We start from the raw sequence: 18,361 nt of genomic DNA on the forward strand, positions 1-18,361 counted from the left end.
TCGCGGGGTCACGAGGTCAAGCCCCACAGTGGGTGTGGAGCCTACTTAACAAAAAACAAAACAAAATAAAATAAAATAAAATAAAATAAAATTAAGTAGGGCTATGGCTCTAACGAAGAGCAATGCATGAATAAGAAATATTTAGGAGTAGGGACACCTGGGTGGCTCTATTAAGCGACTGCCTACGACTCCAGTCATGATCCCGGGGTCCCGGGATGGAGACCTGCATTGGGTTCCCGGCTCAGTGGGGAGCCTGCTTCTCCATCTCCTCCCTGCTGATGCTCTTTCTTGCTCTCTCTCTAATAAATAAATAAAATCTTAAAAAAAAAAAAAAAAAGAAATATTTAGGGAGTAAAATCAGAATTTCTTTTCTTTTTTTAAGATTTTTATTTATTTATTCATGAGAGAGGCAGAGGGAGAAGCAGGCTCCCTCTGGGAACTCCAAAGCACAACTCAATCCCAGGGTCCTGGATTGCGACCTGAGCCAAAGGCAGATGTTCAACCACTGAGCCACCCAGGGGCCCCAAACAGTCAGAATTTAATGGCTGAATAAGGGAACTTCAAAGTTTCTGGGACATAACTGAAACAGCAAGACGGCCAGAAATATGAACAAAAGAGAGGCAATAAATAAAAACAGTCATCTCTCCTTATCTGCAGATTCTCTTTCTGTGGTTTCAGTTACCGATGGTCAATCACAGTCGGAGGCAGATAATCCTCTTTTTGACATTATCGTGAGAAGGTCAACTATAGCCTAACACTATGTCACAATGCCTACATCATTCACTTTACTTCATCTTATCATATAGACATTTTGTCATCTTGTATCATCACAGAAAGGGTGAGTACAGTACAATAAGATATATATTTTTTACAATAAGATATTGAGGGATGCTTGGGTGGCTTAGCGGTTGAGCGTCTGCCTTCAGCCCAGGGTGGGATCCTGGAGTTCCGGGATCAAGTCCCACATCAGGCTCCCTGCATGGAGCCTGCTTCTCTCTCTGCCTGTGTCTCTACCTCTCTCTCTCTCTCTCTCTCTCTCTCTCATAAATAAATAAAATCTTAAAAAAAAAAATTTACAATAAGATACTGTGACAGAGCCCCCCATTCACATAACTTTATATTTTATTATAACCGCTGTTTTATTATTGTTGCTAAGCTCTTATAGTGCCTAATTTATAAAATAAACTTTATCACAGAATTATATGTACAGAAAAAAAAACAACAGTATATATAAGGTTCAGTACTATCCTCAGGTTCAGACATCCATTAGAGGCTGAACGTACCCTCAACAGATAAGGTCAGACTACTGTATTTTTAAGATTTCAAAGATACAAAGGAATTCATTAAAATTGAATCTAACCCAGTAGTTCCACTCCCTGGTATATAACAAAAAGAAATAAAAACTTATGTCCATATAAGAACTTATACTCAAATGTTCATAACAGCATTATTCATAATGCAAAAAAAGTAAAACAAGCCAAGTGAGTGTCAGTTTGATGAATGGATAAACAAAATGTGGTATATCCCCATAATGAAGTACTATTTGGCAACAAAAAGGAATGAAGTACTGATACATGCTACAACATACGTGAACCTGGCAAACATTATACTAACAGAAGCCAGTCACAAAAGACCACATACTGTATGATTCCATTTATATGAAATGTCCAGAAGTGGCAAATCTATAGAGACTGCATGTAGTGATTGTCTAGGGCTGGGAATGAGAAGTGAGGATAGGGAAGGACAGCTATTGGGCCACACAGTGTTTCTTTTGAGGGTAATGAAAATGTTCTCAACTTAGATTGTGGTGGTAGTTGCACAATAGTATAAATATACTAAAATCTACAAAACTGTATATTTTAAATGGGTGAATTGTATGGTATATGAGTTACACCTCAATTAGGATGTTTTTTTTTCCTTAAAGATTTTATTCATTTATTCATATGAAAGAGAGAGAGAGAGAGAGAGAGAGAGAGAAAGGCAGAGACACACACAGGCAGAGGGAGAAGCAGGCTCCATGCGGGGAGCCCGATGTGGGACTAGATCCCGGGTCTCCAGGATCAGGCTCTGGGCTGAAGGCGGCAGCTGCCTTCAATTAGGATGTTTTAAAAAGCAAACTATAGTTCAAAACATTCCTTTTTTAAAAAGGAAGAGAAGAGGGCAGCCCTGGTGGCTCAGCGGTTTAGTGCCGCCTTTAGCCCAGGGCCTGATTGTGGAGACCCAGAATCGAGTCCCACGTCAGGCTCCCTGCGTGGAGTCTGCTTGTGTCTCTGCCTCATTCTCTCTCTCTCTCTCTGTCTCATGAATAAATAAATTAAAAAAAAAAAAAAAAGGAAGAGAAGAAAAAAATTAAAAAATAAAGGAAGAAGGAAAAAAAGAAGAAAAAATGTTCAGAGGGGAAAATTGAAAAAAAAGAAAAAAACACCTATACTCCACAAGGGATGGGGGGGCACCACAGGAGGGAGAAGAAAAATATTTATTTTATTAATTTTAATTCAATAAATCTTTATTGCACATAGGCTATGTTCCACATATTAATGTTATATGCTAAAATGTATTGAGCCATACTCTAGTGAGATCACACAAGATAGCAAGTAGTATCTCAAGTTGCCTTTCCTGCTCTACATGTCAGGAGACTCAGAGATAGCTCTTATGTTCAAAATAACTTTAGATACCTCTGCCCTGGGACATCTGAGTGGCTCAGCAGTTGAGCCTCTGCCTTCGGCTCAGGGCATGACCCCAGGGTCCCAGGATCAAGTCCCACATCAGGCTCCCTGCATGGAGCCTGCTTCTCCCTCTGCCTGTGTCTCTGCCCCTCTGTGTCTCTCATGAACAAATAAATAAAACCTTAAAAAAAAGATAGATACCTCTGCCCTGACTGTTCAAAAATAATTCTAGGCAGATAAAAGTTTATCCAAATATGTAAAAAGTCATTTGAACAGATATCCAACAAATTACTTACAAAAGCAATATAAGAAATGGATTAAAATGTGAACAATGAGAAAACTGCTAAGTAATCTGATGGAATACCAAGCCGTCAGTAAAAATTATGATTAACTGAAGCATAATAACTTGGAAAAAATGCTTATACCATATTAGTGAACCAAGGAACAATTACATGCATGCCAAGAATAAAGTTATGTTTAAAAATAACATTAAAATTTAAATAAAGTAGAAGAAAACACACCGAATTTGGTGAATTGTGATGGGGAAGTAGTTATTAGTTTTGCTTTTCTCCTTTCTGTTTCTCATTATTTTCTGTAATATGATTACTTAACTTGTATCATTAAAAACATATACACTGGGCACCTGAGTTGCTTAGTCAGGGAAGCCTCTGCCTTTGGCTCAGGTCATGATCCCAAGGTCCCAGGAATGAGTCCAGCATCAGGAACCTGCTTCTCCCTCTGCTTCTGCACCACCCCCTCTCTTTCTATCATGAATAAATAAAATCTTAAAAAAAAAAAAAAACCCACATACAGAAAAAAAAATCAGCCTGTGCATCTCACCCTTTTATTATTAACAATATTTTATAGATTTAACAACTGATGTTTCATACCTCAGTAAATGGGTAGTTTTCAAATATGGGACAATTTGCACAATGATGTCAAAGATTCTTACCAGTAGGGGTCACTGTAACTAAGTGATAGATAGGAGTTTTTAAAGTCCACCGTCCCAGCAAAGGAGTTTAGAAGAAAAAAAGGAAAAGGCAATCCACAAATTTAAAATGGGAACATTTGAGGAAGTTTAATTTGGATGTGTATTAAAACCAATTTTTTTTCAGCTTTGGTAATGTTTCTTTACTAAACACTCTTATATTATGTATCGTTGAATCCAAACATATAGATATCCCTATTTATCATGTCCAAAAACACTAAGATCTCAAAAATTAATCATTATTAGCATACTAAAATTCTTCTAAATTCCAAGGCTTTCACCTACTTCCCACCTCTGTCAACATCATTCCATAGTGAAAACTGTTTTTTAAGACCAAGAAATGAATTAGAATTATCTTTTTCCCCCAACTCTCACTACAGTGATAATTTTCTAGGGGAAGGCTCTCACTTTAATATTCCTCCCAAACTAGCTATAATTACTTATTATTCAGACTGGAATGATTTAAAATTCATTTACTTAAATATATACATTCCAAAGGAAAGCTGTGGGAGAGGTATAAAAAGATTAAGTGAATATAGTCATTTGGTTAAGAGCAAGACAGTGATAAAATAAGTAGGAAATGATGAAATTAAAATTAATTTTGTACTTAATTCATGCCTCCACCATTTTCCTGATTTTTTTTTTTAAGATTTTATTTATTTATTCAGGAGAGAGAGAGAGAGAGAGAGAGAGAGAGAAACAGGCTCCACACAAGGAGCCCGATGTGGGACTTGATCCAGAGACCCTAGTATCAGGCCCTGAGCCCAAGGCAGGCACTTAACCACTGAGCCACACAGGCGTCCCTCTTTTTTGTTTTTTGTTTTTTTTTTTTGAGTAGACTCCACACCCAGCATGGAGCCCAACAAGAGGTCAAGACCTGAGCTAAGATCAAGAGTCAGACACTTAACTGAGCCACGCAGGCGCCCCCTATCTTGTTGGTTTTCTTTTTCTTTTTTCTTTCTTTTTTTTTTTTTATCTTGTTGGTTTTTAAATCAGGTCCTTTGACAGATTTTTTTGACTGTTTGTATCCATTAACAGATGTTTTTAAATTACTAGAAGCTTCTGATGATTAAAATTAATAAGGACCATTAAATACACTTAATGCACTATAATGGTACAGTTGAACAAACTTAGATGTTTTTTTTTTTTTTACAAACTTAGATTTGAATGCCCCTGTGTACCCTTTTTCTTATACTGGTTTCCTTCACTACTGCTTAATATGGCAATGGATAATTCAGACATATTTTACCTAATATATTTTGTATTTTAAGTTCTCTGTTCTTGGGACAGTAATAGTGGTAATCTTATTAGCAAGACAAGAATGAAATGAGGTATAAACATTAGAAAGTAGTAGGTAAAATTATTTGCAGATAAGACTGTATACCTGGAAACCTAAAGAAAATCACTAAAAATATTGAAAACAATAAGATTACAGTAAGATAGCCATTATAAAATCAATGTCCGTAAGTCAACAGCTTTCACATATACACAAAAGAATCAGTTAAAAATAAAATGGGGGTGGCGGGGATGGCACAGCTGGTTGAGCATCCGACTCCTGATTTTGGCTCAGGTCATGATCTCTGGGTCCTGAGCTGGAGCTGTACATCTGGCTCCACAATGGGCATGGAGCCTGCTTGCGATTCTTTCTCTCCCTCTCCTCCTGCCCCTCACCTCCCTCCAACCCCTGCCCACGAGCATACACTTTCTCTAAAATAAAAAAAGAAAAAAGTAACATCTGAAAATAATAATAAATAAAATGGAAGAAAAGGTCCTATCCACGATGGCAACAAAACCCAAAATACTAAGCTTAAAGCAGCAAGAAATGTGTAAGACCAATAAGAAAATAATGAGGGGCACCTGGGTAGCTCAGTGGTTGAGCATTTGTCTTGGGCTCAAGGCATGACCCCAGGGTCCCGGGATCGAGTCCCACATCAGGCTCCCCAGAGGGAGCCTGCTTTTCCTTCTGCCTGTGTCTCTGCCTCTCTCTCTCTCATGAATAAATAAATAAAACCTTTAAAAAAATAAAAATTAAAATAAAATAAAGCAAGAATCTTTCCCCCCTCATATTGGGGGGGGGAAGGCTATAATATAGTTAAAGGCTAGTATATTTTTAACTATATTATTTATTTGAAAGAATGAGTGAGAAAAGAGAGAGAGAGAGAAGGTGTAGGGGGAGGGGCAGAGAGAGAGGGAGAAGCAGATTCTACTGAGCAGAGAGCCCTATGAGGGGCTCCATCCCAGCGCTCCAGGATAACGACCTGAGCCAAAGGCAGACACTTAACCAACTGAGCCACCCAGGCGTCCCTGGCAAAGATTAATATATTTTTTTTGCAAAGATTAATACTAATGCTAGCTATAAACTGCTAGCTTTCTGAAATTCACTTTAAATATCGAAACTTTATTTTTTTAAAAAAAATTTTATTTATTTATTCATGAGAGACACAGAGAGAGAGAGGCAGAGACACAGGCAGAGAGAGAAGCAGGCCCCATGCAGGGAGCCCGATGCGGGACTTGATCCCGGGACTCCAGGATCACACCCTGGGGTAAAGGTGGCGCTAAACCTCTGAGCCACCAGGGCTGCCCAATATCAAAACTTTAAATGTATAAAACCTTTGACCTACCAACACTTAGATTTTTTTTTTCAAAGATTTATTTTAGAGAGACAGAGACCAAGAGACAGAGAAAGTACATGTGGGAAAGAAGGGAGAGGGAGAGAATCTCAAGCTAACTCTCAGCTGAGCACAGAGCCTGCCTGACTTGGGGCTCAATCCCACAACCCTGAGATCATGACCTGAGCAGAAATCAAGAGTCAGATGCTTAGAGGACTGAGCCACCCCAGGCACCCACAGAATTTTTAAAAGTATGTTCTATGGCCAACATGAGGCTTGCACTCACAACACTGAGATCAAGAGTCATATGCTCCACCAACTGAGCCAGCCAGGAGCCTCTTGTGGAGTTTTTAAAAAAATTAACATGAAATTCACATAACATTCAATTAACTATTTTAAAGTGTACAATTCAGTGGCATTCAGTGTACTCACCATGCTTTGTCAACCACCACCTCTCTACTTTCAAAACTTTCATCACCTCAGAAAAACACCCATATCCAATCATTCCCCATTTTTTCTTCACCCCATACCCTGGCAAACACTCTCTCTATGGATTTTCCTGATCTAGATAAGTCATATAAATAAAACCATAAAATATATGACCTTTTTTTCTCCAGCTTATTTCTTTCACTTAACATAATGTTTTCCTTGCTCACCCACATTGTAGCATGTATCAATACTTCGTTTCTTTTTATGGCTGAATAATACTCCCTCATATGAATACATACTTTGTTTAGTCAGTGAATATTTAGGTTGTATCTATCTTTTGGCAGTTATGAATAATGCTGCTATAAACATTTTTGTGCAAGATTCCATGTGGACCTAAGTTCCCTTTTCTCTTAGAAATATACCTCAGTGTATGGGCATGCCTCGGCAGTACTCAGTGGGTCTGCTTGAGATTCTCTCCTTCTGCCCCTTGCCCTGCTTATGCATGCTCTCCCTCTCTCAAACAAATTTAAAGAAAGAAAGAAAGAAAGAAACATACTAGAATTGCTCACTTATAGAATATTAATCTAAAAAATATGAACTTGGGACGCCTGGGTGGCTCAGTGGTTGAGCATCTGCCTTTGGCTTGGGGCATGATCCAGGGGTCCTGGGATCGAGTGCCACATAGGGCTTCTTGAGGGGAGCCTGCTTCTCTCTCTGCCTATGTCTCTGCCTCTCTCTTTCTCATGAATAAATAAAATCTTCAAAAACAATAAAATTATTTTAAAAGTTAAAAAATAAAAAGTGTGAACTTAAATGTTCACCACAGCACTGCTTATAACAGTGAAACTGTGGAAACAACAGGGTTAAGTAAATCCTAGTACATACTATGAAATTACCTTATGATCATTTAAAATGATGCAAAGGTACATTTATTATTATTTATAGGAAAAATGTTCATACTGTATTGTTTGGTAAAAATAAATACTGATAGTATAATTCTTTAAAATATTAATTAAGATTGTATATAGACTTCTTTGTAAATTGTACACAAAGGTACAAAAAGCTGGCTGGATGTTCATCAGAATTTCAACAGTGGATATCTTCGGATAGCTAAACTTCAATTAATTTTTACTTTTTTTCTACATTTGTGTTGTTTAATGTTTTTACCAGTATCATTTAAACAAAAGTTTTTTTTTTTTTCCTATCCTCAAAGGTTTCTAATTTCAGCTCTAGAGATTTTTTAAAGATTTACTCATTTATTTGAGAGAGCACTAGAGAGAGCAAGCACAAGTAGGGGGCAGAGGAAGAAGCAGGCTCCCTGCTGAGCAGGAAGCCTCATATGAGGCTTGATTCCAGGATCCTGGAATCATGATCTGAGCCACAGGCAGACACCTGACCGGAGTCACCTAAGTGGCCCAGCTCTATAGATCTTTATAAAGCGAATCCTTTGAATTTTGCCATTTCCCACAAGGAAACTGTAATTAACATCAGCAGTCCTTTGTGGGCAACCAGTGCTCTCTCTTCAGATCATTTATTCTGCACCCATATGTTTATGGTATCAAATCTACCCTGTATAAAGAAAAGAGAGGCTCCTGGGTGGCTCAGTGGGTTAAGCCTCTGCCTTCAGCTTAGGTCATGATCCTGGGGCCCTGGACTCAGCTGTATCTGGCTCCCTGCTCAGCTGGGAGTCTGCCCCTCCCCCCACTTGTACATGTTCACACTCTCAATCTAAAAAAAACAAAAGGAAATAGAGATAGTCCCTTCCCTACAGACATTTAAGAACTAAAACAGAGATACCTAAACTTGTACAAAGAATAATCAGTCTTAGATACTTGTTTTTATGTGTTTGTACATCTATGAATCTACATCACCACAAAGAACTAAGCAAGCATAATCATTCTTGTTCCATAGATGAATGGAAGTCAAGAAATTCCAAAACCACAAATTAATAGTTCAGACTTAACCAGTTTCTTTCATCGTACAATAGAAAAAAGTGTGTACATAAGCACAATTAAAACAACCATTACTTAATAAAATCATATAGTTCAGTAGCAATGTTAAAAACTGTTAAGGCAGATTTATTTTATGAGCTTTATTTTTTTCTTAAAGATTTTATTTATTTATTCATATATATATGTATATATGTATATATATGTATATATATATACACAGAGAGAGAGAGGCAGAGACACAGGCAGAGGGAGAAGCAGGCATCATACAGAGAGCCTGACGTGGGACTCGATCCAGGGTATCCAGAATCACGCCCTGGGCTGCAGGCAGCGCTAAACCGCTGCGCCACTGGGGCTGCCCTATTTTATGAGCCTTAGTAATATTTATAATCTACTGTTTTATGAACTGGGATATAGGTAAAAAAATATCCATTGTATTATTCTTTCTATCTGCCTAGAAGTCTTAAATCACTTCACATCACTTTTTTTTAAAAGAATATTTGTTTATTCATGAGAGAGAGAGAGAGAGAGAGAGAGGCAGAGACACAGGCAGAGGGAGAAGCAGGCTCCATGCAGGGAGCCCGAACATGGGACTCAATCCGGGGTCTCCAGGATCACGTCCTGGGCTGAAGGCAGCGCTAAACCGCTAAGCCACCTGGGCTGCCCCTTCACATCACTTCTGATGTGTTGGGGGTTACTTGGGAATGGGAAGAATGTAACAGGTGAGACAGGAATCAGCTGAGAGTGGAAAATGAAGTAAAATAATGCTTTAGTAACAATGAATTCCAGAAAGGTAAAAGAAATAAATGAAGTTCTGTTAATTTACAGAGAATCAAACAACTCTTTAAAAGAAATGAGGACAGAAAAATAATTCACTGAAATAAAAAACCCAATTATCATCATTAGATGGGGTGTTAGCAAAGTGTTCATCAAGAATGTCAATCTAGCAGCAGTCTGTAGAGAAAACATACACTGCACAAGTTCATAGCCAGGCCAATGAGAAATAAAGAAAAAGAAAATCCATGGATAATTCTAGAAACTTTCTCTACTGTCAACTATCTTTTTTACTAGAATGGTTTATGACAGAACGAAGCATACTAACTGGAATTTACTTCCTTTGGTAGTTGTGATAGTTTAATGACTGCACCAATGAAGAAAATAAAGAAAAAAACTTAAAGACCTGGACACTTCAACAACCTGGAAGAACAGCCCTGAATTAAGTGATTAATACCCTACTTTTAATTGAATGGGAGGACTACATAGAATGGAACTTTTACTGAGATATGGGCACTAATGTGTTAAGTACCCATTATGTGCTCCTACAGGTTATCTAACTCATTTAATCCTAATAATCTCTTAACCCTCTTTTACAAATAAAGAAACCTCAGCTCAGAGAAGATGAAGAACTTCCCCTGAGTCACAAAGCCAGTAAGAAGCAAAGTTATGACTTGGACCCTTGTGGGTCGGGTCTGCCTACAAATACCATATGTCACTTTCTTGTCCATGCTAAATATCTCACCTCAGAACAAGCTTTCTTTCTCTTTCACAAAGGATATTCAATCAATTACTGCTAGTTTTAAAGCTGGAGTTATTTCATACATCAGATTAAAGATTATATCCATAGCTAAACCATTCAACCTATGTTACACAGGATGTGAGAGGTTCATTTGTCAAAAAAAAAAAAGGGACATAAAACAAAAGGGCAGTATGCTAAGTTTAAGATCCCATTTACAGTCAGTCATCCATATCACTTCCCATCCAAAAAAGTATTAAGTGGGAAAACTCATCCTAAATTATTTCCCAACAATTTTGTAGATTTTTATATTACACTTCCCAAAGAGCCATTTCATTCTCCTTTATAACAGCGTATAACAAATGGGGGTGCAGGGGGGACAGTTCTCTTTATTAAGCTCCTGAATTTGTTCATAGTACCAATGTCTCATGGGAGGCTGGGGATAGAAAAAAAGGGTAGGGTAGAGGGAGTACAGGAAAACAGAAGACATAACACGATATAATTCATTTATAAATACAATCATTCCTGGGCAGTATACAATTCATTATCAACTTCCATTTCAGCTTTCAGAAGGCAGCTGCATGGACCTGATGGCAGTTTTGAACCAGAACTAGAAAAGCTTCTATTGTTTTTTATTTAATTTTTATTTTTTAAAGATTTTATTTATTTATTCATGAGAAACACACACAGAGAGAGAGAGAGAGAGGCGCAGAGACACAGGCAGAGGGAGAAGCAGGCTCCATGCAGGGGCCCCTTGTGGGACTCAATCCCGGGGCCTCCAGGATCACGTCCCAGGCAGAAGGCAGGTGCTAAACCACTGAGCCACCCAGGGATCCCTAGAAAAGTTTCTAAACCCAACTTCCTAACCAAACAGAAAGCTTATATTTTCCCACATAATCTTTATGTTTTTGTTTCCTCTAGATACAATCTTGTAGGGCATGTTGAGCATAATGCCAGCCTGTGGCATCTCCAAACAAGTCTCCGCTGGGGATCTGAATTTTTTTTTTAAATATTTTATTTATTCATTCATGAGAGACACACAGAGAGGCAGAGACACAGGCAGAGGGAGAAGCAGGCTCCCCACGGGGAGCCCAATGTGGGACCTGATCCCTGAACTCCGGGATCACCCCCTGAGCAGAAGGCAGACGCTCAATTACTGAGGCACACAGGCGTCCCTGGGTATCTTACTTTTATCAGGGGTCTTCAGAAGATGCAACACTAGTCCTTTAGAAACATTCTCACTAAGAGAATCACTCTGAACAATGTAACATATGGCAGTGAGGCTTTAAGGCAGCTAAATGAAAACTTCACTGTTAAGTCTGATGCTCAGCTTTTTGGAATGGAACAAATTTCTTGGTTGGTACTACTTTTTTTTTTTTTTTAACATTTTTTATTTATTCATTTGAGAGAGAGAGAGAGAGAGAGCAAGCACCCGCGCACAAGCAGCGGGGAAGATCAGAGGGAGAAGAAGCAGATTCCCCGCTGAGCAGGGAGCCTAATGTGGGGTCGATTCCAGGACCACGACCTGACCCGAATGCACCATTTGGCTGAGCCATCCAGACACTCCAGGCTGGTACCACTTTTAAACAGCATCAAATTCCTCTGCAAGCAAAGCGATGATTAAAAATCAAATAGTCCATGGAGTATTCAATACCAAGAAAGAAGTGTAGGAAATGAAGATGCCTATTTCATGCAAGCCCCATAACATGTATCTATTTAAAATGAAATGCTTCTTTCTTAAATTTTTATAAGGCACATCTAGATAATATAATAGTATTTTGTAATACTGCCACTTCAGTTATTGAAATAAAATTTTTAAGACTTAGGGGCATCTGGGTGGCTCAGTGCTGATAATATATAACATAGAGAAAACTAAAATCCAAAATAGTGTGGCCCTTTTATTCCTTATATTTTCTGCAACTCTCAATATTAGCCATGTGAAAATTTGTCCCCTCTGAAGTGCCCTAAGTGTAAATAGCTACAGCACAACAGCAACTGGAGCTCCACGAAGGCAAGAACCATTATCCGTTTCAGTGAATTCTGAGAGCCTAGCACATTTGACACATAATAAATGCTCAATAAATTTTGCTAAAGCATCAAAAAATGGTATCCATTTTCACTATCACACTTTTCCCCCATTACACTTTTGTCTCTAACTCTGAAGCCTGCTGGGAGCAATTAGATTACTAAGTATACTGGTGTTCAGTAAATGCCTTGGTAAGTTAACTGAACCATGAATATTATTGAATTTCTTAATAGCATTAAGGCTAAACAAGGAGGCTATTCAAAACATGATAATGCCAACAAGATATTCTGTTAAGAGAACACCAAACCAAACAAAGAAGTTCTTGATAATATGGAAAATTTCCAAATGCAGTTTTCAGAATTAAAAGCTTTTTACCTTAAGACAAATAGCCTGTATAAAATTAAAATATAGTTTTTCACAAGTGCAAAAAACTGCCAAAGAATTCTATGCTTAGTATTTTCACATACCACCAGTGACCGTAACTAATAGTATGTTAAAAAAAAAAAAAAATTCTTAAAACTCAAAAAAAAAAAAGAGAGAAAAATATTATACATTGTCTATGTCGGCCTGGACAAAATTGGACCCTATATAGTCTCTCAAACTGTATGCCCCACAAGTATGTCAGGATAATATATTTTTTTCAAATCAGAAATGTGGTGGGTAGAGAAGGCAGGCACTGAAAGGGAATTTCCTGGTAACACGGAAAACAACAGATGAGGAAGAATAAAAGTTTGCTATGAAAATGTCTCAAGCATATCAGGAAAAAAATAAGAAAGGTACAGTAAGGGAAAACACATCACATCTTAATTGTAAAAATTCTTCTACACACACACCTCAATGACACAGCTGACCTTCAGGTTTTCAAACTGACTATAGGTCTTTGATTTCTCTTTTGCCATCTTGTTCCTCTCTTCTTAATGTTTTGATCACATCACTAATTATATTTCATTAAATTACAGATTAAATAAATTCAAATTAATCTGATCACAACGAATTATGATTCATAAAAAGTTTACAAAGAAGTTGTTCATTAACCATGCTATTTTTTTCCTGTTATCTTAGACTACCAATGTTAGTAACACTTCAGAAAAACAAATCCATTTTTCTATTTGAGAGAAGTCCTGTAAAAGAAAAAAAAAAAAAAAAAAAGTGGGACACCTGGGTGGCTCAATGGTTGAGCCTCTGCCTTCAGCTCAGGGCGTGATCCTGGAGTCCCGGGATCAGAGTCCCACATCAGGCTCCGTGCATGGAGCCTGCTTCTCTCTCTGCCTGTGTCTCTGCTTCTCTCTCTCTGTGTCTCTCATAAATAAATAAAATCTTAAAAAAAAAAAAAAGTCATCAAAAAGGGTCAATTCAATGAAGAACATATTGAATAATTTGAAAAGATCCATCTCGATAGCATTTAACCTTTTTTAGATTATTTGCAGCAAATATTTCCCTTCCTAGAAAAATAATTTTTTAAGGGACACCTGGGTGGCTCAGCAGTTGAGCGCTGCCCTTGGCTCAGGTCATGATCCTGGAATCCCGGGATCGAGTCCCGCATCAGGCTCCTTGCATGGAGCCTGCTTCTCCCTCTTCCTGTGTCTCTGCCTCTCTCTGTGTCTCTCAGGAATAAATACATAAACTCTTTTAAAAATAAATAAATAGGGAACCCTGGGTGGCACAGCGGTTTAGCGCCTGCCTTTGGCCCAGGGCGCGATCCTGGAGACCCGGGATCAAATCCCACGTTGGGCTCCCGGTGCATGGAGCCTGCTTCTCCCTCTGCCTGTGTCTCTGCCTCTCTCTCTCTCTCTGTGACTATCATAAATAAATAAAAATTTAAAAAAATTAAAAAATTAAAAATAAAAATAAATAAAAATAATATTTTACAAGTTTCCAGAGATGTATAGATTTTTTTAAACTTAGTTTTCTCATCTCTTAACAGTAAAGTCTTTGTCTTGATGCAAATATATTTTAACTCCTTCAAAATTATTATTTATTTTGTACTCAGATACAGAGTTAGAAAGAGTCATAGTAAATTAGATAGGCACATCCAAACTTGTCAAACAAGTAATACTGCCCAGTTTCCATAAGCCATTCAAAGTTTAAAAAATGTTGGAGCAAAAGTGCAAATTCAAATTATAGCCCAGATTTGCAACCAACTCTGAAAAAAAATCTTTCTAAAGAAACTTTTTCAGGATTTTCTAAGAGAAACAATTCTTAAAATTTAGCATAGTATTAACAATATAGTCACAATCTGGGCATTTACATTTAAAATAACACTTCAGCACTCCAGAGCCTGAATAATAATGCAAAGAAAGGGAGAGCTCTATTGTTGACACACCTGTAAGAAATATGAAAAATACATAGCAAAGTAGAAAATTTCAATTAATACTATCTATTAACATTTACAGACATCAAGTAAGTAACTTACAAAGCTTTATGTAATAAAGCTTTTCTACAGATGTTCATCTTACATCTCAAAACATGTTCAAGGAGGGAAAACAAAACAATTAGAAGGAAATGAGCAGAACTAGGTTATTAGTGGTAACATTTATATGCTACTTTACAAAGTAGAACAGTTAAAAGGAAGATATAAGAATAAAACAGATACTAAACTTTCCTGAAACACTAGGTACCCTTGTGCTCTTGTTATTTAATTCAGAACTAAAATGGCCACATTACACAATGAGACGTGATTTAACAATGACGTCATTTACAGAAAGCCACTGGAATGAATAAATAGGAGCAACTGAAAAGGTCTGAGGACTGTCTTCTCAATGAAGGCACTTTGGTTTTAAAGGGGACCTTTTAAATTGAAATCAGTTAAAAGCACTAACGTTATCTTCAGAAACAAATATAATATTAGATTAAAAAGGCAAATGATGCAGAAACATTTGACATTGTATTTGATAAAGTATATTATTTTAATAAATTATCTGGTATGATGTTTTGCAAAAGAGTAACTCTAAACACATTTAAACCAACTAAACCTACTAGTCACTAATGTTCATATACACTAGTCTAAAATACAACTTTTTAATAAATTAGGTCTCAGCAATCTGACCCCAAGTTTAGCGACACCGTTGGCAAAGTAACTCTGGTATCACGTTCAACTTAACTTCTAAGAGAAGACATTTTCCTGACCCCGATAAAACCAAGCAGATGTGAAATTTTTATTTTTAGTGCCTGAAATTTGTTTCTTGAGTGAATTATAGCCATCAAGGAAATATGTTCTATTCTCCTGCCAAAGACTAGCCCTGAACTCTTTATTAGGCAGAACTCCCACGAAGTCATACAAACTGTCTTTCAAAGCTGGCCCCCCCTCAACCTGGTGGAAGAGTTTTCAGGACATAACAGTGTCTGAGAAAAAACCTGAAGTTTTAAACTGGAAAAAAACAAGATCTGTGAGAGTGTAACTACAAAATGAGAGGAAAGGGTGCTGATAACTGGGAAAGAGTGTTGATTTAAAAACAAAAAAAGCTGCTAACTTAAAAAATAAATAAATAAAAGCAACCTCAGAGCCCATAGATCATTTCACTGTCTGGAAACTATACTCCATTTACTGGGTGGTCCCCTCCTCACTACCACCCACCAGGGGCTGAGCCATAAAAAACACAGGATACTGAGATGCCTGGCTTACTTTGGTTCTAAGTCTGCTCCTTTGCCTGTGTATTCAGCAAACAAATAAACACTGAAAGTCAACAGAAAAGCTTAAACAATTTCTAAAACATGATTTTTTAAAACAATAAATCTAAACAGCCTAAGTGAATGCTCTGGAAGTTGCAGTCTTCCACAGCCACATAATAATGTCTCACTTCGTAGAGTGCTACGTATCTATCCACTTATCTATAGATGACTTCATATCCAAGACTCTTTCTATTACGTTATACTGCCAAGAGATTGAGTTTTTCCAGTAAAATTACTATATACCAGAAAAGGGGGTAAAAGGAGATATTTTTTAGCAGCCAGGCAACAGCTGAACAGCACTAAAACTTCTAGGAAATGATTTTATTATCTTTCATTAAGGACAAAGTCGACTGACCAATTGAAGAAGAAAAAAATGTTGCACAAGCACAACTAATCAGAAAGGAGGAAACTTTTTATCTTCAGAAACCACTAGTAATGAGGCAACCAATCTTAACTCTCACAAAATGGCCTTTCAGAGACTCATTCTCTCATTAGTGAATGTCAAGCTGCTGCTACTTCACAAAAAGGCATGCATTTTCTTAAGCTCTGAGACCATCAATAATAGCTAGGTAGCCCTATCCTATGACATATTAAATGGCAGACTTCCCCAGAGCATGATTTAGCAATGAGAGTGCCTCATAACTGTTCTCTAGAGCCTAAGTTCTAAACCTTTTTAGAAACTGCAAGGATCCAAATTATTACCAAGGAACAATCCCACAGCTTTGCTTTCCTTTGAGGAAGAGCAAAACTGCTGGATACAACAACCCAAGAGCAAAGAGAAAACATACTAGTGTAGCAAGTGTCTAATTTTCCAGGCTGTTGCTTTCATTAACTTTTCCCACTTCTATTGCCATAATTTTTAGCCTGTGAAACACTTGCCGGCTCTAGAGCATTAATTATCAAATAAGCAAAGATATCTTTTCTAAAACATTAACAATCTAAAGGATTTCTTATATCCTAAATTAAAACTAATAAGAAATGCCCTACACTAGAGTTAACCACAAGCCCTAGCTCTAGCTATATGTCATCTCACCACTTAACTGTTTCTCTGTAACTCCGTGCCCTTAGAGAAGAAGGCAGCTGTACTACATGACTTCTTGGGTCCCTTTCAGCTCTGACTTTTATTCCAAGATCTGATTCATTAAGAAAATTGTTAAGGCACAAAATGTAGTCATTTTAAACACACCTCCAAGTACGTAAGAAAATTAGGGAACTTCAGCCGACCTCCCCCCACCATTTTCCAAAACTGCAGGCGGCAGGAAATACGGCTATTTGTTAACCTCTTTTATAGAACAACCAGTTTAAGTGAAATGAGAACTCTACAATGAAAGTATACAATTAATAAACCCTCATATATTTCGATAAAGCTAAGCTCAGTGATATTAAACCATTTCCCATCATAATTTTTATGTATCATGTCAGAATATAAAAATCTATAGTATCCCACTGGGTGGTGGTCGGTTAAAGCATCCGATTCTTGATTTCGGCTCAGGTCTGATCTCAGGGTCATGAGACTGACCCAGTGTCCGAGTCCACGCTCAGCGAGGAGTCTGCTTGGGTCTCTCTTTCCCATCTCCCTCTGCTCCTCCCCCCTCAAAAGAAATAAATCTTAAAAAAAAAAAAAAATAGTATCCTTCCTCTGCTTGTGCTTTATTAAAGATTAGCTCCATCACCACAGAATTTAAAATAAATTCTAAATAGATTTTCAATTTTTTAAGTGGACATATTTCCAATTTCAAATTAACCAACAGTGAAACACTGTTTAAAATTAACAATTGAATATTGTGGTCAAATGATTCAACATACATTCCAATACATACCTCTTCCCTGAGGACTCTCTCCCTTCAATGCTCTCCTTATTCCTAACTCCTCTCACACCTCCCCACTCCATTTCAGGCTTTACTCCCATTCTCTCCCCACCCCCCTACTCAACCATAAGCTACTTTCAAAGCATCTATGAAGTGGCTCTCCTAGCTAGGAAGTACCAGAATTACCTAGGAAGCTCTTTGAAAATGTAAGGTGAGACCAGAAAGATGCTTTTAAAGCAACTAGAAGTTTAAAAAAATTAAACCCTTAATTAACAAGCTTGTTCAGAGAATAAGATATTCTAGTTAACTAAAGATTATGGATTTTTTTTTTAAATACTTCTGGAACCCACTATATCACTTTTCCCTCACTTAAGAATTACAGTTTGTAAAAATTACCTGATTATTTAATAACTTTCCCACAAACAGGTCAAGTTTATAATCAATCCTCATCCTACCAAAGAAGTGGGCCCACAGGCCAAATAAAAATAAAGCCCTTGAGGTAAGAATGGTTTTACATTTTTAAAGGGTTGCATAAAAACAAAGAAGATTATGTGATACTAGCCCACTAGCCCATAATATCTCCCATCTGGCCCTTCACAGAAAAAGTTTGGTGACCCTTGTTCTGTAACACCAAAAGCACTGAAGTACAATGACCCCAGAGACATTGCCCAGAAGTGCCCCTTTCTCATAAGAGTAACTGAAAA

At 37.5% G+C, this 18,361-nt stretch overlaps 1 protein-coding gene across 2 annotated transcripts in view; it reads right to left on the reverse strand.

The window, feature by feature from the left end:
* SP1 (Sp1 transcription factor) overlaps positions 1 to 18,361 on the reverse strand; it is a 40,842-nt gene that overhangs the window by 18,919 nt on the left and 3,562 nt on the right. The window lies entirely within an intron of this gene.

Source organism: Vulpes vulpes, chromosome 8, assembly GCF_048418805.1.
Source record: "Vulpes vulpes isolate BD-2025 chromosome 8, VulVul3, whole genome shotgun sequence".
In the NCBI taxonomy this organism is placed as follows: domain Eukaryota; kingdom Metazoa; phylum Chordata; class Mammalia; order Carnivora; family Canidae; genus Vulpes; species Vulpes vulpes.